The sequence below is a fragment of the Chiroxiphia lanceolata genome, chromosome 1, assembly GCF_009829145.1.
Source record: "Chiroxiphia lanceolata isolate bChiLan1 chromosome 1, bChiLan1.pri, whole genome shotgun sequence".
NCBI classification, from domain to species: domain Eukaryota; kingdom Metazoa; phylum Chordata; class Aves; order Passeriformes; family Pipridae; genus Chiroxiphia; species Chiroxiphia lanceolata.
Window position 1 is genome coordinate 88,584,717 of NC_045637.1, and position 21,710 is coordinate 88,606,426.

The 21,710-nt window shown below is 40.1% G+C and overlaps 1 long non-coding RNA gene across 1 annotated transcript; it reads left to right on the top strand.

Moving 5' to 3' along the window:
* Window positions 1-2,165: 2,165 nt before the first annotated feature.
* Window positions 2,166-19,711, top strand: LOC116787857. The gene is made up of 3 exons (XR_004357474.1): window positions 2,166-2,360; window positions 7,132-7,138; window positions 19,701-19,711. It is a non-coding gene; the product is annotated as an uncharacterized LOC116787857 (long non-coding RNA).
* The last annotated feature ends 1,999 nt before the right edge of the window (window positions 19,712-21,710 follow it).

Genomic DNA, 21,710 nt, shown 5'->3' on the forward strand with positions numbered 1-21,710 from the left:
TTACATCTGTACTTAAAGGTGTTCATTTGTGAATACAATGCCTATTCTGGCTTTCCACTGTGGAGTTTTTACTGTACCAGCTCTTCTTTAGGAATAGCTAGGCAGAGTTGGGTTCTAGCTGTGTTGAATCCTTGTCTTCCACTGTGGTAGAGCCATTCTGCTGGCACTTGTCAACAATGGCTCAGTTTTACTTTGACAGTGTTAGCTGTCAATGGAATGCTTTAACACATAGCGAATGGTTTTTGTCCAAGAACCAAAAAATGAAAGAATTACTCTCTGAACAGTGTGGAACTAATTTCTCCTTCTTCTTTTTTCTTCCACTCTCAAAGCAATTGAAATTTTGAATTTTCAGTATTAAAAAAGCCCTCTCTGATCTCCCCATTATTGAAGATGCTAAAGTGGTTGTGCACTAGAAAATAAAATGGCCTGACTGAGGCGGAGTTTTTTTACATCTCTATTCTCTCCTCGCCCTCCCTAAAATGTGATTACACAAATGAGTAATTGAACATGATTTGCATCTATTTAAGGCAAAAATTTCTCAATCCTCTATGTTTTTCAACAACGGGATGAAAATAGGCATGTGAAAAGCTTAGGTTGTGAAATATTCAACATAGGTCCACTTAAATATTAAAATTAGAATTGAGGCTAGATGAAACATTTTTAAATGCCATACTGTGTTTCTTTGGTGTTTGCTGTAAAATGCACTTTTTATTGGTTTTGACTGGTAAGTTTTATTTTTGTTCTCTTTAAAGATGTAGAGCACCATGTTAATCAGAAAATTCAGTATCTGAGCCTCATCCATTGTAAAACAGTGTGGCTTCCTTCATTCTCTCCCACAAAGAGTCTAACCTGGAAATTATTTTAATTATAGTGATTGGGGAACTATATGTCTCCTGAGAGTGTTCATTGTCCTTGCATGGAGGCAAACCTTATATGGCATGGCAGAAAACTAGTGATTTGTTCTGCTTCATGCTAGCATGTCTGTGAGGGTGAAACATAGGTTGCATCTCAAATAGCAAATTGCTTTGGAGCAGGGGTGTATTTCTGAAGCCCAGATCTTGAATGTCCTCTCTTCCTGTGCTTACTCTCATGTCTACAAATTACAAGGTTGCTTCCGCATGACATTGAACTGGAAGATGCACTACGAAAGTTATGCATAAGGACATATATATATGCAGTTAAATATGCGTAATATCTGCACCTTGGAGTATCAAATGTTGATTATTAGCCTTGTAAATATGATGAATAAAAATGGAGGAATTAATTTTTATATAGTGAATTTTCAATAAACTTTAGAAAATACAAATTAAATGAGTGAAACTCACTTGGTGTTTCAGAACTGTAGAAGTCTAAATCCAATTTTCCTTGTTATTTTTGAGAGAAAACAACTGCTTAATTGGAGTAGAGGATCAAAACACCCAACCTAGCATTATAGTTCTAACTTTGGAGATGGCCAGCCTTTTGTGAACTGGTATTCTCCAGTGAAGTTCATTTTGCTAAATTTAGTGACTCAAATGAAAAAGCAAATGCAAACTTGAATCTGTCTTTGGTTTATACTGAAAGATAATGTAGCCAATTGTATAATGGCTTATCACCTGGTAACTGCAGATACAAATGCCCTGCTGGTTGCAACCTGCTGGGATCTTAGCTTTTCTAGGATTTTCATTTGAGTTAAATCATATATGTGGCAGTATAGTGACTAGCAAGGAACACACTTGTGATGTAGGTCCTAGAATCACAGAACATGCTGAGTTGGAAGGGACCTATTAGGATCAAGTCCAACTCCTGGCCCTGCACAGGACACCCCAAGGGTCACAGCATGTGCCTGAGAATGTTGTCCAAACACTTCTTGAACTCTGTCAGGCTTGGTGCCATGACCATTTCCCTGAGGAGCCTGTTCCAGTGCCCAACTCCCCTCTGTGTGAAAAACTTTTTCCTGATATCCAACCTAAACCTCCCCTGACTCAGCTTTATGCCATTTCCTTGAATCCTGTCACTGGTCATGAGAGTGAAGAGACCAGCGCTTGCCCCTCTCCTTCCCCCCACGAGGAAGTTGTAGACTGCAATGAGGTCTTCTCTCAGTCTCTTCTTCTTCAGCCTGAACAGACCAAGTGACCTCAGCCACTCCTCATATGGCTTCCCCTCAAGGTTCTTCCCCATCCTCGTTGCCCTCCTTTGGACACTCTCTAACAGCTTAATATCTTTTTTATATTGTGGTGCCCAAAACTGCCAGAATATTCAAGGTGAGGCTGCCCCAGTGCAAAGCGGAGTGGGACAATCCCCCCCACCATTGACCAGCTGGTGATGCTTTGCCTGACGCCCCCCAGGACACGGTTGGCCCTCCTGGCTGCCAGGGCACTGTTAATGTTCAACTTGCTGTTGACCAGGACCCTCAGGTCCCTTTCCACAGTGCTTCTCTTCAGCCTCTCATTCCCCAGTCTGTCAGTACATCCAGGGTCACCCCATCCCAGGTGCAGAATCCAGCACTTGCCCTTGTTAAATTTCATACGGTTGGTGATTGTCTATGTCTCTAATTTTTTGAGGTCTCTCTGCAGGGCCTCTCTGCTCTTGAGGGAGTTGACAGCTCCTTCCAATTTAGTGCGTAGGCAAACTTAATATTCCTTTAAGTCCTGTGTCCAAGTTGCTAATGACGATGTTAAAGAGACCTGAGCTGAGGATGGAGCCCAGCAGAACTGCACCTGTGACTGGATGCCAGCCTGATATCACCCTATTCACTATAACTCCTTGTGCCCAACTTGTGAGCCAGTTGCTTGCCCATCATGTAACATGGTTATTCAGCCGTATGCTGGACATTTTGTCCAGAAGGATACAATGAAAGACAATATAAAAAACTTTGCTGAAGCCTAAAAAGATTACATCTACTGGCTTTCCTGGATCAACTAGGTGGGTCATCCACCATGTCATCCTACTTCTTTAAGACATAAAAATGTAAGTGTACCAGCCTTTGGATTTGTCATTCCATGACTGTCAGAGGAGACAGTGTGGAGCTTCAGGAAGAATAGCTCCCCTCACAGCCCCTGAAATGGTTTTGTTCCTTCACTTCAAGAAAAATATGCTGGGCCAAATATCTGTAGACAATATCTCCATTTACCTCCATAGAGTAATAGAGTCTACGAATTTAGCTGTAGTCTTCTGCTCTCATGTCTCATGGTTTCTGTAGTGTCATTCACAATATCTTTTTTGTTTCCTGCAAAGCTAACTAACCCCAAAACCTTGAAAAACACAGATATTCCTGTCATTCAGAATGACATCATATTATCTGTGAAAAAATATGTGTTCCTGATGTTACCAGTTGCTTACAAAAAGATGATTCGCAAGATTGTTTGTTTATGTTTTGTTCTATGAGGAACTCTTTCTTGGGTTTTGGAATGCCTAAGCTGATGGCATCCTTACACAGTCTGACATCAACAAATGCAAAATTGCTCCACTTGAGCTTTGAACTGGTCAACACGACCTTTTGGCTCGGGCAGTACTGTTGTCTGTATGCCTTTGGGAGAGCTGCTGGCATTCTTGGAGTGAGGTAGAGAAAGCCTTTAACTGTTTGCGGTGTCTAAATGAGCATGGCCTGAGATACCTTACAGAAGTATAACACAAGTACTGACTTCCTAACCACAGAAGAGTCAAAATCTTTCTAGAATACATCAACTTGAACATTCTGTAACCAAAACACTGGGAATGGCAAGTAGTTTTTGAAAACTTCATCCTGAATTTCGCTCACTTCTTTTCCCTCAGTTTCTAGGCTATTGTTTATTCTATCTTACAGAACTTATGACATGATAACAATGCTAATACATTAGTACATATTACACAGTCAAAGGGAAAAGACGAAAACACTGGTATTGCATGTTCTACAAATTTATGAAATTTCATGTAACAAACCATAAAAATAAAAAGAAAAGGTGGGGAAAAAAAAGAGAGACTTGTGTGTGATTTACAGCTTTTTTTCCTTGGGGCATATATGTGAATTATATATAGGACACAAAAGATCTAAAGTGAGAAAATGTATTAAACTTTTCATTCCGTGTATCCATCCTTAAAATGCAGGGTACATGGCAGTGACATGCCTGCAGTCTCCCTTTATATTTTGTTATATGCACAGCTTTGAGAAGTGCATACCATCCTCCCTTGTCCAAAATGCTCAGATTCCATCACTTGCCCAACCTCCCTTTGGGCGCCCCTTCATCTTGGCATTAGTCATTGCAAGGCTTGCTTTGGCTCTATGCTTGTTCTCTTTTCAATGTCTTTGTGGAATCTAGTATCTCTTCAGGGCATAATCAGTCAGGGTGCAAGAAAAGACCACAGGATAGATTAACAGAAAAATCACTCCAATGCTGATAACTTGCTGATAGGCAAGAATCTCCACCATCAGCAGAGCAAGCATCTCATTTCATTTAATTGTTGTGTTTGCTTTTTGTGAAGCAATGTCTTAATCATAGTGAGTACATGCTATACCTCTGAGTCTTGTCACAGTGGTGATGGTTGAAGCACTGAGACAGCTGGCAACTTCTCTGCCTTTCACGGAGCTGTGTTTTTTCCATGGATGTTCCACAGTGACTATCGTTTCTACCCACTGCTTCCTTAGCAGGAATTTCTGGCAGTGAAACTGTGTAATTCAGGTGTTCCATATGGTGGACACAGACCCTTTGGGTCTTAGAGAGCCTGTCCTGTGGGTTTATTCAGGGTGCAAACTGGGAGTTAAAAGTTTTGCCAGTACAATCCCGGCTCCACAGACATCCTGGAGAGGTTGAGTTTCATAGTTCTTCCAACTCTGTCATTGTTGTTGGTCTGAAGCAGGGAGAAAATTCCTTCTTTCATGCCACTCTTGAATGGGAATTTGTTCTTTAAAATCCCTTTCTGGAGTCCAGCAAATGCATATATCCATGAACAAATAATTTGGGCCTGCCTCTGTGTCCTTGGACGTTACCCACAGTTTTTTGGATGGGTGTGATAGAAACAGCTTTATGCCAGTAAATTGTGAATTCTATGGTGTTAGATGTAGATCTGAACTCTCAAAACCAGAGGTGAGGAGTGCACTACAAAGAACTGACTTCGCCTCTCATTCACAAAGTATGTTGTCTTGGATGACCGCTAAGTTTGTTGGCCAAAACACTTTAGACCTCCTTTGGTACTTTACATTGTTCTTCCCAGTTCAGACAACTGGGTTTAATTTTCAACACATAATTATTCTACACTTCTTTGTGCATTCCCTCTTCGTCTCCCCAAAGTAAATGCATTTTGACAGTTACCACCAAGAAGCAAAAAATGTTATATTCCATGGTTCATTGGATGCAGTACTGGAAAGTGAATCATTCCTTTCCTGCATGTTACCATATACTATATATATATATGTACATATATATATATAAATAAAACTGTGTGTTTTGCCTGATCCTGTATGTGCCTAGGAATCTTAAAAAGTTTAAAGACCCTGGTTAGGACATACATTTGAACATTATTAGGTCTGGTCCACAGTGAGCGTCTTTATAGCCCTAGAGTTTACTTCAGATATAGTAATTTAAAAAACCTGTTTAACTGCAATGCTGTTATGTGGCTTACAGTCACAGATTTCCTCCTCTTGAGCAATAGTTCCTGAACACTCTTTCAGTCAGAATATGCACTATTTCTTCTTCCTCCACCCCCCCATTTTATCCCCTTTTTTAGATTTCTACACCCCATATTTTCTTTACCTCCTTCCTACTGTAAACTTGAATAAAAAGTTAATTTTATATCAACATCTCTTTGCCATTTGGGGTGAAAAAAATCTTGGTTATCTTTTAATCTGTTTTCAATTTGGAATGCAGGTAGGTGTTTAGGTTTATACAGCTGTTGCTGACTCTCAGCAACATGTTAACGAAGTGCTCCTTTTTAATGTCTTCCAAAAGAAGTTTCATGAGACATTTGCATATGCATTTATTAATCTGACACAGAACTGAGAGGAACTCATATGCTGAGATATTCTTCTTTTCTGTTGAGTATATTTTTGAACTCTGTTTTGACCATCTCAGGGATAAAGAATCAGCATAGCTTGTTTACATGTGTTTTTCCACTTCCAGTATAAGGACCTTTTCCTATGCTCAGGGGAATATATCCTCGTTTTTCAGAATGTGCCCAAGGAAAGTTCAGAAGATAGTCCCAATGTGTGAATTTATTCTTAACATATTGGCAGGCAAACCAGCTCATTAGAAGTCAACAAACTGTGTTTCCAGGAGAGTTCCTGTCCTGGAGCAGAACATCCCTTATTGTTCATTATAGAGTGACACGACTTTGCATCACTCATGGTGCTTGAAAGCAAAATCTCTTTCATCTTCCCTTCTTGATGTCGTACATACAGTGGCAATGCTTTGACTTCCGTCTATGCTTGTTCTTTAAATTTATTTTAACAGATTGAATCAGTTGTTTCTATCCTTGTTTGTATCCCGGCTTTAGATGGCCCCATAAGATAGTAGCACTTTTCAGCAGGCATTCATTCTTTGTGAGTTCTTTCTTTCAGCTTTCCTTTATGCATTCATATCTAGAAAGGGTGCTTTTCTCCTCAAGGGAAGACAAAATACTCACTTTCTTCTCTCACTGCAATGCTTTACTATAGGGGAAGTAGCTGAGCAATAGGGATCCCAGCAAAGAGGAAGAACACCATTTATCTGTGAATGAAGTTTGGATGGGTTTAACATTCCCTGGAGATATGTAGGCTTTTCCATCCATCATCCATCCCTGTGTTGTTGAGATCACGTATTCTGACCTGTCTGCTTGCAAAGCAGTGGGTCAGATGTCCTGTTGGTATACCTTGGTCCATCTCTGTACTAGAGGGGATATACCGACTGCTACCGGGGCAGGGCCTTGCACAAAACTTTTGTTAGCCCCATGGCTAAAGCTGTTTTCTCAGGGTGAAGGTAGCGGTGTTAATTTAAAAGTTTAGGAGTGGTGATTCATGACTCCTGTAACAGGTGCTGAGGTATGTGCATATCCAACAAAAAAGTCCCTCAGGAGGTGGAGAACATCTGGCAAATCCACATTAGGGAAGAAGCTAGTCTCCTCATTGCTGCCTTGGGTTTAAGAGCACTAAAATAAGGACTAGAAAGAGGAAGTATTGGGCTATGAAAGAGAGGAATTAAGGCTGCCTGTACAGCTTTCTCCTCCACCCTCTTGTATAGCCATTAGTGCTTAGAACTTGCTTCTTTACTTCTCACTAGTTATCCAACAAGCTATTTAATAGATGTAAAAAAATCTAAGACAAACATGTAGCATATTGCAGTCTTAAGGAACTAGATGTTATTGAGCATGTAGTCCTGCTAGTGTTCTGCTCAGAATATTGTATGACTTTTCCCTGCAGTCTTGAGATATATCATACTTTTGTAAGGATCTTTTCATTTCCATGGTAGTGAAAACAGTTATTAATGTAAGTAAGAATGGAGTACTTTGTCTTCTCTTGCTTATATTTTGTACAGCTGACAGAGAGAGCTGTATTAGAACTGTTACTTCCCATTTAAATATCTCTAATTTATGGGTCAGATTTCCAGACAGTTTGGATTAGCGTAATCTCAATGATATGTCAAAGAAACTACTCCAATCTACTGGCCCTATATCTTGAAACATGACTTATTTATATGGTTCAAAGCCCTGATGAATTTTATACTTCAACTAATATCTAAATTAAACTAAAGCACTTGAAAGCAAGATACATGATTAGCGTACACTTGAGAACATGTTTCTAGCTATTATGCTTTTCTCTATGTTTGAACAGTTCTATCAAACACTATAATTCATTATGAAATGCTGTAGTCTGAGCTAAGATTAGTTTCACAAGTGAGGTAGCTGCTAGTAATCCCTTCTGCAGGGAGGCAAATAACCGGGCAAAGTGCTTAGCAGGGCTCAGTTGCAAATGACAGACAGGGACCATGCTGAGGCTTTGACAGCCATGGATCAGAAAGCATGGGAGTATCAACCTGGTGTCAAGCAGGGTTAAAGTTGCTCCACTGCACCGAGACACAGCTGCAGCTCTTACATGGCTTGGGTAATGTATTTGCAAATTTTTAAAATTGGGACAGTCTGACTCATTATGAATTAAATATTATGCTTTATTATAGACAATAGACATTATTGCACTTTTTCTATTAATTTGTTTTGAAAATAATGCCTTCCTAGCTCTGTGCTGCGGACAATGAATAAGTTGAAAAAAAGTGATGATTGCCTAAGATTTATATGCAGTATTTTCTAATCCAAATCCGTTCCTTTAAATGTTCATACTTTTTTTTTTTCTCCCCCAAATTCTGAATTAGGCAATCAGGGCACATAAATTTCCAAGTAAAAGCAAACAATGTCCTTTCAGCCTACCCCAAAACAGTTCTGGGACAAACTCTGAGGGGAAAAAAATGTTATCAGTACTTAAAGCTGCACTGACCCCAAAATGAAACCTTCCCAGGTTTGCTGCTGCAGTCTCACTTTTCTGCAGTGTTTCATAGGAGATAGTTTCTGTGCTGGTTATGATTTGAAAGGCCTGGCTTGCAAGCCAACCTCAATCAAATTGGAACAACATGTCACCAAAGGTCCTGGTCCCATGGTATGTGCTTGGAAATACAACTCCCCAGTGCGGAGAGGTTTCTGGCAAGTCAGTGAAACTAAACTCAGTTTTCATGGTTAGAAATTGCTGCAGGAGCATTTCATTGTGTTGCAGTTGCTGTGCTCTGTATGTTTGTGTGTGTGTGAAAAGGGGGGGGTGCAGGCTTGCATGTGTGTATGTGTGTCACTGCTTTACTGCAAACAGTTAGGGCAACTCTAAAAGCTGGATTTGTGGACAGAAATGACAAATTTCTCTTAAGTTATTGACACAGAAGGAAAAATACTTTTCTCCTTTGAAGTTAACTAAAACCAAATGGGATTGTTTCCTCAAGGGAAAAGTGGGAGTTTAGTTATGATGCATCCCCTCCCAGAAATCTTTCAAATTATACATACTGTACCCTCTGTTTATATAAATATGAATTACATGATTGTGTGTACAGGGTCATTTGTAGTTCAAATGGAAATGCAATGCTGCTAAGCAGAGGCTATGGAGAGATCGAGGGGATTTTAGGATCTGCCATTTAACCCTTTTCAAATGTGATATGTTAAGTGGCTTTGAGTAGATCTTCAAGAACGTTTATGCCTGGTGTTAGAAGGAGACACCCTGGTTTTGCTGGTAAATTCAGATTTCTATGCAGCTTTAAATGGAGAGAAGCTGATAGTCTCTCATTTTTGTGGGGTGCTCCGATTGTACGTTACTGTGGATGGTGACAACCAACAATCTATGCTCTGCATTTAATTTGCTTATGTGTTCTCATCCAGCTGTGAGGTTTACATTTTGCAAGGGTTGTTTTCCCATATGCAGGAAAACAAATTTGTCAGATTGATCTAAGGGTTGTTCTTTTCCAATTTGCCAGTGATTTCTTTTTCATTTAAGCTAATTTAATAATAGCTGGTTTAAATGTTGTTAAGCTGTAAATAAATTGTCTTCTGAAACCTTTTTTTCCCCTCTGTCATGCAATTGTGTTTCTATGTGTCAGTGGAAAGACATATTTCTGGCTAGGTGTCTTCCTATCTTTTAAGCTTTTTATCAGATTTATTTTCACCACAGGACATTCAGTCATGTTTTTGCTCTTTCTACTGCCTTATATCTTCTTGCAAATATTTTGAGGAAACTTAGACAAAACTGATAGACTTCTCTAATTTAGAAGCTCTGGGCAGTCCAAATATGATGCTTATAAGATAGGAATATAATGACTATTGCCTAATAGACAAAAAGTTTTGTTCCCAATCTGTGTCATGTCATCTGTGTCATGCCCTGTGTGTCGTGTCTGTCTGCTCTCCCTCCCCAGTTTCATCAGTTTTCCCAAAGGCCTTACAAGCTTTGGGTAGCCTGTGGCTTATTTCATCTTTAAGAATACCTCCTCTGCACAAAATTTCCCACTTAGATGAACTTTTCCACTGCAAATGTGAAGTAATTACCATTGGCTATGTATGGTGTCGCCTAAATACTGTAAGGATGAGGCTAATGTATATGTTTTATCTTCCTGAGACCAAGACTTAGACTGAAGCCCAGAAAACTGGTTGACATTGATCTGGAGATACTTCTTAGCATGGGCACACAGCTAGAGCTCCTGAGCTAGTTCTTCAGATGACCTTTTGGTTTTGCAGTGTTGATGGCAAGCAGGGTACAAGGCAGCGGAAGGACTTCTGTTTTAACAAAGAGGCTTGGGAAAAACTAGCCTGTTACTGACAGGGAACGCTAAGCAAGTGAGTTTTACACTGCTTCTGACCTCTTCACTGGCACATGTCCCGTTATCGTTTTCTGTTCTCTATAAACCATTTTAGACAGTATCAAGGGACGTTTCTACATTTCCATTAACAGCAAATTTGCCAGAGGCACATTCATAATGGTCTGTTAATAAAAAGCAATGCAGGTAGATACAGTTTCAGAAAGCAAACGCTTGAATTAGATACACAGGTATCAGTATTGGATTCGCAGGTATCAGTATCTATTGACCCAACACTGTATCTCTTCTGGTCTCACCTCAGGTAATGTTAGAGCCAGCAAGGTCAGTAGGCTTTTCGAGTTGAAATGGAAACAGGGCAGTCGTATGAAATTAGTAGCAGCTTCTCTTATTTGGAGATCAGTTCTGGTTTTTGACAGACAAAGCTATGTAACTAATACAAAGGGGTGGCTTTCATGCTATCCTAAGAATTCTAGGCTCAACATATTTCCACTGAGCAAAGTATCTGGGCTGTTCAAAGGTGTGCAAGGATCATTGCAAACAGCATCACACTTCTGTTTCTTCCCTCTTTTGACAAATGTGGTAAGAACTCTGCTACAGGCTTCTAAACCAGTTCAAGGTTGCTTAGCACAAGGTATAGACTAAGAGCTTTACATGATTTTTAAAGTATTGGTCTGGTCTGTTGAGAAGATGAGTTGCGTTTTGTGACTCTTCACTCTTCATCTGCAGAGTCTGCAGCATCAAATAAGAAGCAGGAGCATACATTGGGCATTAATAACTTTAGGCTGGAAATAAGAAGGTTCCCAGTATCAGAGCTCTGGGCTTCTAGAACAGCTTTCCAATAGGAGTAATAGGGGCAAGAAAAAACTAACTAAATATTTGGAAAATGAATCAAGATATTCTAATGAGCAGACAGTATGAAATGAGTATGGCAGAAGTGTCAAAAACAGTGGACTGGCCATGGGACACAGTCACATGAGTTATCTCCCTACTAAGTGATCAGTGATGCTTGGTGCTCAGCATTGTCCATTTATGTCTAGTTATTGCAGAGATATTACAATGTGAAATTGGAGCACAACAAGAGAAATCAAGCCAAGCTGTTAAATGAGATTATATTCTATTAGTTACTGCTGTCTTTCCTTATTATAGCAACACAGTTACAGGGCTGTGATATCTAGCCAAAAGCATAATGCAGAAAATAACCTGATTATGTGAACACAGTCAGTGTTATGCAGAAGTTTTAGATTACCACCCTATTCTAGCCTTCCTGTTTTCTAGAATGGCATTGAGCTCCCTCTGCAGCCCAATATTCAGCCCCCTCTAACACTCCCAGCTCAAGCCCATCCTCTTCACATATTCTTGCACTCTGAGCTCAGCTAGACTAGACACGATGGTGTTCAGCTTAAGTCCTCTGAAATCCATTGCTCCTCCTAGCCTTTATTATCTCCCTATAACACTTTGTCGCCTACCTGGTTCCTTCCAGCTCCAGATAGGCAAAAATGACAAGATTCTTTTCATCAGTAAGGAGATATTAGGAAGAACTAAGGTAGGTTGTAAATAGGGAGAAAGATCTAGCCTTTTAAAAGTACAATCCAAGCATTTTACAAGCACTTTCACAGTTGCGCAGTAGCTCGCTGAACCTTAACTCTCTCATCTCTGTCATTATTTAACTCTACAGCTTTAATGGAACAGCTTCTTAATGAGCCACAATAGAAGAAGTAATTAAGTTTGGCTGGGTATTTCTCAATGATAATTTAAATGTTGTTTTGTCTTTTGTCAGATTTGTGCATTAATTCAAAGACCAGTTTGGTTCTGAAGAGTAAATCAATGGAAAAGATAGCAAGAAAAGCTTCATGTTCATGGGATTTCTTGCTCCTTTACTTTGCTTTTACAAGTAAAAAGATTAGGATTTTTCTAGCTGCTAGGTCGTAATATCTTAACCTAGTCTGCTACATGACAACCAGTAATATTGTCCAAATTGCAGTTTGGGCAGCTGAAAGAGAGACTTTCAGTTTGTGATACTTTGATCTTAGGGATACCACAGATGGCTTTTAAGCCTCTGTGAAAAATAGCTAAGAAAAGTGTATTTGACAGTGGGCTTAAATTTACTTTCATAACTGCACTTCTACTGGTCAAAAACCACAACAATCAATTCTATCAACCTGCAAATAAAAATAAAATAAAAAAAGAAAATAATTTGTCTAAAGTTTATCTGACAGTCACATGGATGTGAACAGCCAAAAGGTTAATAGAACATACACAGCTGTCACTAGGGAGAGGTGTGGGGTTGTGCAGTTGAACCTGAGGATGTATTTGGGCTTGCAGATGTATTTAGCCAGTGCAGAGAAGCTTTAGTTTTGGAGATTAGAATTACATGTGTTAACTCTTGCTTAACCCTAAGTAAAATCCTTGTCATTGAGTGGATTACCTTTTCTCTCATATAGGTCTGATTAAATGGGAGTTATTGTCGTTCAGTTTTAATTGCACTGATAGGTGTTTGGGATGTATCACACTACAGCAGACTCCAATAAGCTAAGCAAACTGTACTAATAAAAATAGAAACTGGTCAAAGCAAATCTATGATCAGTATGCACATTAGCTGCAAACAGAATTACTGCAAAGCACAGGTTTGAGAATACTCCAGGCCAGGCACAGATCTGAGGTCTTGGATGAAATCTTTGCATCTTCTACTCTATTTATCCACGCAAGTGTGTTACTGTAGAATTAAATCCTTATATACTATACCAAAACAGTATGTATGTATCTTTCTCTCCCTCTCTCTCTCTCTCTTTATATCTGAGGGTGTTTTTTTTTTTAACATTTCAATGGCATTCTTCATCATGAAAATTTTCCTAAGCATGGGGCTGCTGAAAGAAGCAGGTATGCAATGCCTGTGGACCAGAAGTATCTCTTCTAGCTGACCAACATGTTTGGGAGAAAAGAGCCATTTGGAGTCCTCTGTGTCAGCTCAGTGCACTTTTGAGAAAGTGTCTGTAGAAAAGGCAAATGCTAAATATCTGCAAATGCTGTTAGGTTCTTCACAGTCTCTTCTATGTACATTTGCACATGCACAGATTTTACATAGGCAAAACCTCTGTCTTGCTGCAAATTGCATTCTTAAAACTACAGGTGTGTAGTTTACATGTAGTCTAAGTTTGCAAGCTTAAGTTTGGAAAATCATTTGAGAATAAGACCTAAACCCTCATGATTTGCCACCCTTACTTTTTCTTTTGTCAGCTTTTTTAATTGTCATCTTCTTAAGCTAGGCTTGGAAAATAAGACGGCTTAAAATTACTTCTGTTACTACAGCGATAAGTGCAAAGAGGCTGAATTTGAATGGACCTTGAACATATGCAAGGGACTTTGTTAATATATAGTAATCCAAAGTGACTGTAAATTATAATCAGTCAGAGCTATCAATGGGGAAAGAAAGAGATACTTTACAAATGCTGTTATGCTGGGTTTGGGAAGGGGTGTGAGAAAAAACTATCATCAGGTCCTCTCTGCAGTGGACTGAATGGATCCACAATGCTGCTGGAAAGGACAAATATATTAAAAATGAAACAAATTAAAATTGATTATTAGGTCAGTTAAATACTTTAAGCAATTAGTTTGAATATAGTGATAAAAGTATCTTTTCAAGTTTGTGGTTTGAATATACCAATTTGCAGTGTCAATGAGCAAAAAGACACCTTTTTAAAGATAATAAAGTGCTTGTTCCATGGAGACATGTTCATATATGTGGGATTTCCTGAAGCTCTTAGATTTCCCTATTGCTATTTAATTGATGGGAACGCCTGATACGATTTTGAAAATTCTTCTAGTGCCTCACAGCATGTTTGGTCCTTAAATATGTTTAAAAATCCAGTCTAAATGACTGAACTAATATTATTTCACCCACTTTTTTCCCTACCTGAGGGGAATAACTTATAACTTTCCTTTTTCTGTTTAGGGATAATATTCACAGAGGACGCAGTCACGATACAGTGAGGCTACCAGGACAGTTATCCTGGTGAAGGAACAGTGTTCTCAGGGTGATTTGGCCACGGGATCTAAGGCAGAAGAGTTAAGAGGTACTGGCTTCCTATATGTGATGGGTGTGGACTTCTGCATCCACTCCTCAGTAGACAGGAAAAAAAAACAAACCAGGCAGCCCAAGATAGAAACAACAGGGCTTTTGGGTGAATGGCAATAGCAGAGGGAACCTGTGGAAGCAATTTTTCAAATCTATTTTGAGACAAGACATGATTTCAGTAGCTGGTTTTGTTGAACCCCCAAGCATCTCTGGTGATACTCACACTCAGTTTTTCCTCCTGCTCCAATCCCTCCAGCTCTTGCATTCATTGTATCTTATTCTTCCCATTCTCTCTACACTGGAAAAGGTTCAAAAGCTTTTGAAAAACAAATAGGTCACTTACAGTGCTACCATAACTTGGGATGTTTCATCTATGCAGTTATTGTTAATTTAAATCTATCAACTATTAATTCAAATTCCTCTAAAGGCATGCCTAGCAATTGTAGCTACAACTAACAAATACTCTGCCACTAAAACCCTGTCAAGGTTTTTTTCAACAAAAATAGTTTGTGCAGAGACAATGAAAATGGAAATTAAAAATGTTGAATGTGTTTAATTAAGGGTAAGGCACAAAGGACTATGATAGCTTATTCACAGCTGAAACTAAAGGTAACTTGCCATTTTAATAAACAAATGAAGCAAATGCCTAGTCCAGTATTTTCCTTATCGCACCCTTGAAGGACAGAGATATCTGGGAAATCTTGTGGAAGAATAACATGTGAAAGCATATTATTGATGTATTTTCCTTTGTTGTCCTTGTGGGAAGTATGTTATGGAAGGGGTAGAGTTTTAAGATTATGGAGTCTCAGGTAGGATTTACAAAAGCAAAGGTAATTTGGGGAACAGGGTGCTGGGAAGAGGTAAGGTTCAGGGAAGAGGTCAGAAAGTCTCAGTCCTGCAGACTTGTGGGGCAATACTCAGTTCTGTTTGCTCTGGTATTTTGATCAGTAAAGCCCATGTCATTCTTGGAAGGAATTTGGAATGAGAAATGAGTAGCTGCACAACAACTGGAATTACTGCTGGAAATTACTTGGGAGCTGGGAAGTGTTGGGTCTCTGTCTTTTAATTTCCTGACTCTTTTCTTTGGAGAGTGGCATTTCCATGGCCACTCTCTTGAGTTTCCCACTGGATCACACATCCAGAGCTCACACTGCCTCCCATGGAGGCATGCTCACCAACAAATGGACAGCACTATCATTGTCAGAGGAGTTAATAGCTTCTTACTAAACATGTATTTATTTGTTCCTCATTTACCAGGAAACTTTATAGAGTCCAACACTTTGAGTTGCTGTAAGAAAAACAATTCCTTGAGAGCAAGAAGGGGATAACTGTAAGGTGTCTCTTATGGAAATCCCTCTGACATTTGAGAAGTCCTTTTGTGGGAGATAAAGGAAAGGTTAGTTTAGCTGTTGTTACTGCTATTTGCTTAGTGTATCTTAGATGATTTTTTTTAAAATCACATATGATTTGAACCAAAACCACCACCTTTGTGAAGAGTTGCGTTGTTGTAACTGTACTTCACAGCACAGAGTTGTACTCTCTGCCTTAAAACAGCCAAAGATTTTATTGATGACACTGTAGTATAGTAAGCATATGAGCATCTGTGAAAGTAAGTAGTTGATCAAGGAGATATCTAATTATTAATTTGTTGGCAGCCTAGTTTGTTCTAATACCTTCTTGGATCTGACTCATGGTCAGATATTAAAGACTGTAGGATGACTGGGAATACAAAGCACTTTCACCACACTGGCTTCAATATGTTGTCATGCTATAATGATTACAGTTTAATATTGTCACTAACCTGTTTAAATATTTGAGAACAAAGTGGTGTGGTTATATAAAACTTTGTGCAAGAAAATGCGACTCTCAAGATCTCTTTTAAGCACTGCTGTTGTCATCTGCATTCCCCTTTGATCCCAACCACATATCCACATAGTAGCTCTGAGGATCTGTGAACCATTTCTCCCTGTTTTGGGTTGCAGCTGCTCATTAGAACACTTCAGAACATCTCTTTGAAGAAACATGGTGGTGACAGTGGCTGATCAAACCCCAAATGCTCAGAAACCTTGGGGTGGGGGAAAGAAATCCATATGTCAGAATCCTGTCACATCTTGAATCTGTTATTGGAGGCAAAATAAGCTAATGTTTAGGGCGCTGTTTGGGAATCAGAAAAACAGGATTCAGCTCTCAGTTTCCAATCTAACCATGGGAGGACTGTTTCATTCTCCTTGTTCCTTAGTCCTCCAGGTGAAAATAGATCTCTTCTTTCCTGCAAAACCTTGTAAGAATTCCTTCATTAAGTGCTGGGACAGCTGGACGCTCTGATGATGGCAGGAGCTCAGATGGGTGCAACTGGACACGTGAGATGGGGTTATCCTCTGATGTAGGAGTGATTTAACCCCAATTGATATATGTTGGTAGGACAGAGATGTGTGCTTTAAGCTGTATGCTTGCTGCTTCTAACTCCTGAGAACTTTGATGTCAGAGCAAAGAGCACAGTAATTTAGCAAGCCATGGACTTGCCACATGGAAGTCTACATTTACCCTTTGAAGTTATTCTCAACAGCATCTCATCTCACTGTGTAATACTCATATAACTCTAATCTGGAGAGTTTTTATGGAAAAGCTGGTCTTACTGCATGGGTTGTAGAGACTTATGGCAGGTCTCTGTGTTTTACTTCTGACAGTTTTGTAGAGCCAACAAGGTAGAGAGGATGTGAGCTGGAAACTCCTAGTCTGTAGCGTTGGTCTCATGTTTTACTAATTCACAGCTTTGGTAAAATTATGTTGATGGCATCAAGTCTGCAAAACTATGTTTCAGGGCATAATATGGACCAATGATAAATTTTTAGTGATGAAAGACTGTGAAGGAAAGGGCACTGTCTGAGTCTAGAAGTCCAGGCTGAGCTCATACCACAGGCAAATTACATGGAAATGAGTGTGAGATATCACTGGTGGGAGGAAAACACAGAGGTTAACACTGTCCTTTTCAGAGTTGTTTCTATAACACGAACCTGCAATTGACATTATACCTTTTTCCTCTTCAGTGTAAAACTGAAGGGTAAATACTAAAAAAGCTTTATAATGATAGTGCTTAATTGTGCAGAGTATTCCTGGCAATAATCTAATTCAAAGTCTATAATATATGTATGCTTTTCTTTTTGGAAAGGGTTCCTCTGATTTCCAGTGGCACTGTCTGACTGCCCAAATGAAGTGATCCCCCAGGAGCTTTAGATTTCAGTCCAGGTAGCCAACCTGAAGTTATCACCTTGCCAAGTAGTGCTCCCCACAGCCAAGCTTATTGTTGAATGACCTGCACAGGGAAATAAATGGGTTTCATGTGACTATTTTGATGATGCCACCTTTAAGGATGTTCTATGAATACCAGGCTATGCAAAAATATTGATATACATGATAAAAAAACTTGTCATTTCTATTTTTAGGGAAGGGTGTGCTGGTTTTGTCTGTCATAGAGTCAATTTTTTTCACAGCAATTAGTATGGGGCTGTGTTTTGAATTTGTGCCGGAAATAGTGTTGATATAATAGAGGGTTTCATTATTGTTGAGCAGTGCTTGTAGAGAGTCAAGACCTTTTTTGCTTCTCAACCCCACCCTGCCAAGAAGTAGGCTGTGGGTGCACAAGAAGTTGTGAAGGGACATAGCTAGGAAAACTGACCCCATATGACCAAAGGGATGTCCCAGACCACAGAGTATTGTGTTCAGCATATAAAAGCTCAGGGAAGAAAGAGGAAGGGGAAGGGGGTTGGGAATATCTGGAGTTATGGTATTTGTCTTCCCAAGTAATTGCTACACATGATGGAGTCCTGCTTTTCAGGAGATGGTCAAACACTTACCTGAAAATGAGAAGCAGCAAATTAATTCCTTGTTTTGCTTTGCTTAATAAATCATGTTTGTCTCATTCCATGAGTTTTCTCACTTTTACCCTTCTGATTCTCTTCCCCCTACAACGAGGGGAGGGTGAGTGAGTGACTGTGTGGGGCTTGGTTGCAGGCTGGGGTTAAACCATGTCAAAAGGATTGCATACTTGTTTGCAGAGTTCATCCTTGTGGGGCCCTGAATCCTAAACTGAGGCCTCTTGGCCCTTTCGTGATGCAAACAGTAATTTAAAATATACATCTGGCACAGTGCAAAGAGAGAACATCCAACATCTGTCACATTCCATTATATTGCCTTGCTGCCATTAGGCTATTATTAGTCTTTAAACTAAATATATCTTCCCACAGGCTGCTAACCATAATACCTCATTCAAGTACCCATTCCTTTTATTGCCACAAACTGTTCTGAACATCACATAAATGAAACTGGAACATCACTTGATGGACTGTTATCATATTTTTCTGCTTTATTTTATTTTAAATGAGAGGAAACAAAACTTGCCAAGTCTTGTTGTATGGTTTGAAGAAACTTAAATGGATTTCCCTATCGTTTTGGTGAGGGAAGTGAAGAGAGGCTTCTCTAATGGAGATCAGCTGCAGGCATTTGGTTCCACAGTAGCAAGGGCCCATATGCTCTTGCTGGTGTATCAGTTTTGTCTTGGGTCTGTAAGACTCTGGAATGACTGGTTATTTTTTTTTTTAACTGTCTTTTATTATTAATTATCTGACTCCTCTATCTTTTCAAAGCCAAGTGAAATAAAGACATCGTAAGAGAATAGAATTACTCTGAGCAAGAAGTTAGGTTGGAAGTGTTTCCTTCCCAAGTTGAATGCTCTGTTTCTACTGGGAGCTCTGCTCAGCAGTTTGGAAAAAACTGTTCAAAACCTCAGGTAGAATTTTGAAATGAGTTGTGTTTTTTAATTCACATCAGCACAAATCACAGCTGCTTGCTCAGGGACAAGAACAGTGCCCTTCCCTAGGCTGCTAGGAGGAAGGATGCTCAGGAAGCTTCCAGCCTGCATCAGAGTTTGGCAGCACTCACACTACATCTGTTCCCATATATCAAGCAGTGCCCACTTATGTTGCTAGGTCCTGGAACAGGATCATCCACATGGTTTAACACAGTGGTCTCAGCATTATTTCAGCCTGGGCCAGGTAGTGCCATCTCAAATGGTTCCTGAGGTGGGTGGATGCTAGTGCATACCAGCGACAGACCTGGGGAGTAAGGGAGCAGTGTTGTGGACATGAGCCTCCCCTATCTGGGGTCTCAGTCCCAGAGAGCAGTCCTAACAACATTTAATTTCAAAGCAGGGAAAGTGAGAGTCCTGCAGGCATGGGTGCATCTTCAGGGGCTGCCTCCCCACCCCTTCTCAGTGAGCTAGAGGGTGGCCACAATGCTCCATCTAGAAAGTCTGAGCAGAGTATCATGCCAGTACAACTGTGCAGCTTCTGGTGTCTGACCTGGAGCATTCCAAGTTACACCAAATATCTGAACATGCCTGAAAATGAATTTTTAATTGCTTGTTTCTGAGGATGTTGAGTTTTTGCTAGAAGACTTCACTGGCACAGAGTAGAATAAGCTTTTTGACGTTGGCCATATGTCAATCTGACTGCAAAGGGTGAGTAAGGTGCAGACCTTGTTCTGAACATGACCATCTGCATGGTGCAAAACAGGGGATTTGGCTCCAGAGGTTCCATAGCAGCTTTCCCCTCTCTTCAAAACTCCTCTGAGCTGAGCTGCCTTCTCAGTGCAGGCAAGGTACTCCTACACACTGGAGGCACTTTTTTTAAGCTAATCCTATCTTCTAGTTAACATTATTTATTTATTGTTTTACATTATTTATTATAGCACTTCACTTGTTAAATATGAAAACAGTAACAGTCCATTAGGGGTTACTCTTTCCACCCCATGCAAGTCATCCTTTTACATAAAAGTGAAGACCCACATGGACCCTGAGCAGATCAGCTGCCCAAGTCCCTTCTGAATAGCTTGTAGGGGCTGGGACTGGCAAGGAAAGGTTTTATCTGCTTTTCAGTGCCATGACTGCAAGCCTGCACCCACAGTCTTGCTGACCTGTGTGGATGTGCTAGCCCGAGGGAGCAGTCCTGCTGTGTTACAGCCCAATGAACACCAAGTGGCCATGTCCCAGCTGGCTTTCCCACCTTGAGCTGTGGCAGCCGTGGCTTCTCAGCCTGCATCCCCTGGGGGCTAAGCAAGGTCTGGGCTGCTGACACACTGCAGGAGGGATAGAGGCTTCAGAGCTTGTGGGCAAGCTGGCTGAGACAGAAAATTTGAGCTCTTCTTTGGGCCAACAGTGCAACAAAGACAAGCCTTGCATTACAGGCATGCTGTTGCTCTGGAAACTTGAAGCCTCCCATAAGCAATGCAATTACTAGCTGCTTATCACTTTTTCTTCACCAAGGAGGAGATTTTATTAATTCAGAGAACACTAAGAGCATAGAAAATATGGGGTTTTTTTACAAGGTTTCCTCCTAATAGACTTTAAAGAAACCATATTTCTTTCTCTGTAGTTTCTACCTAACTCCAGAAGGCAAATGTATAAAATCTCTTCTATCAGCCTGTAAACATTTTCCGTAGAAATAAAAAAGATGACTCTCTTTTCTGAGTTACCTCATCTTGAGCTGGCATGGAAGTTTGTTTAATGCACAGTAGCTGCTGCACCTCTTCAGCCAAAATAGATATACAGCTGCCGCTTACCTCAACTCTTTTCTTGACTTGTTAACAAAATGACTACTGCAATGTGCACATCATAAATCTAAATGTTAAATGGTAGCTCATGTCCTCTTTCATTCTAGCTGAATTAGTTCCCTTAAGGAACTAATCCGTAAGGCTATTAGCTGTCACAGTAAGTACAGGTATTGAAAAATATTCTCTTTAGGGGATGAGGGAGTGTTTGAAAGAAAAGTGTATGAAAGAAAAGGCTCGGCTATAAGACAACAGGGTTTTACAAGTTTTTTAAGCCACTACAGTTCTTGATGTCTAAAAATGCCTTTGTAGACTTGCTGCCCTGTGCAGTGTCTTCTGGGACCCTGCTTTTTCCTAAAATACTGTGTTTGGGTTGGCACTGTATGAGGTACTTTTTAAAGCAAAAGTGAATGAAAGCAAGTGGTGTCTACTGAGTGCTCATAAGTGGCCAAGAACTGTAGGAAATGTGTTTTATTCCCCATAGCCTGAGGAGGCCACAAGGCAGAAAGACCCCTTGGTGGGAGCCCTGCTGTAAGAAGGGGTAATGGTGGCAGTGGGGAAGCCTCAGAGATGGCTGAGAATGGGATGCCTGACACACTTCCTGCAGCTGCCCTACCCAGGAAGGAGATGTCTGCTGGATTCGGGGTGGGATGGGTACAAGGTTGCTTGGCTTTCTGGTACAAAACAGCAACTGAGCCTAATGCAGCAGGGTACTGTCTCCAACATTTGTTTTTGGAGGGTGTTTAGGACTCATTGTCTTTGAAAACTTG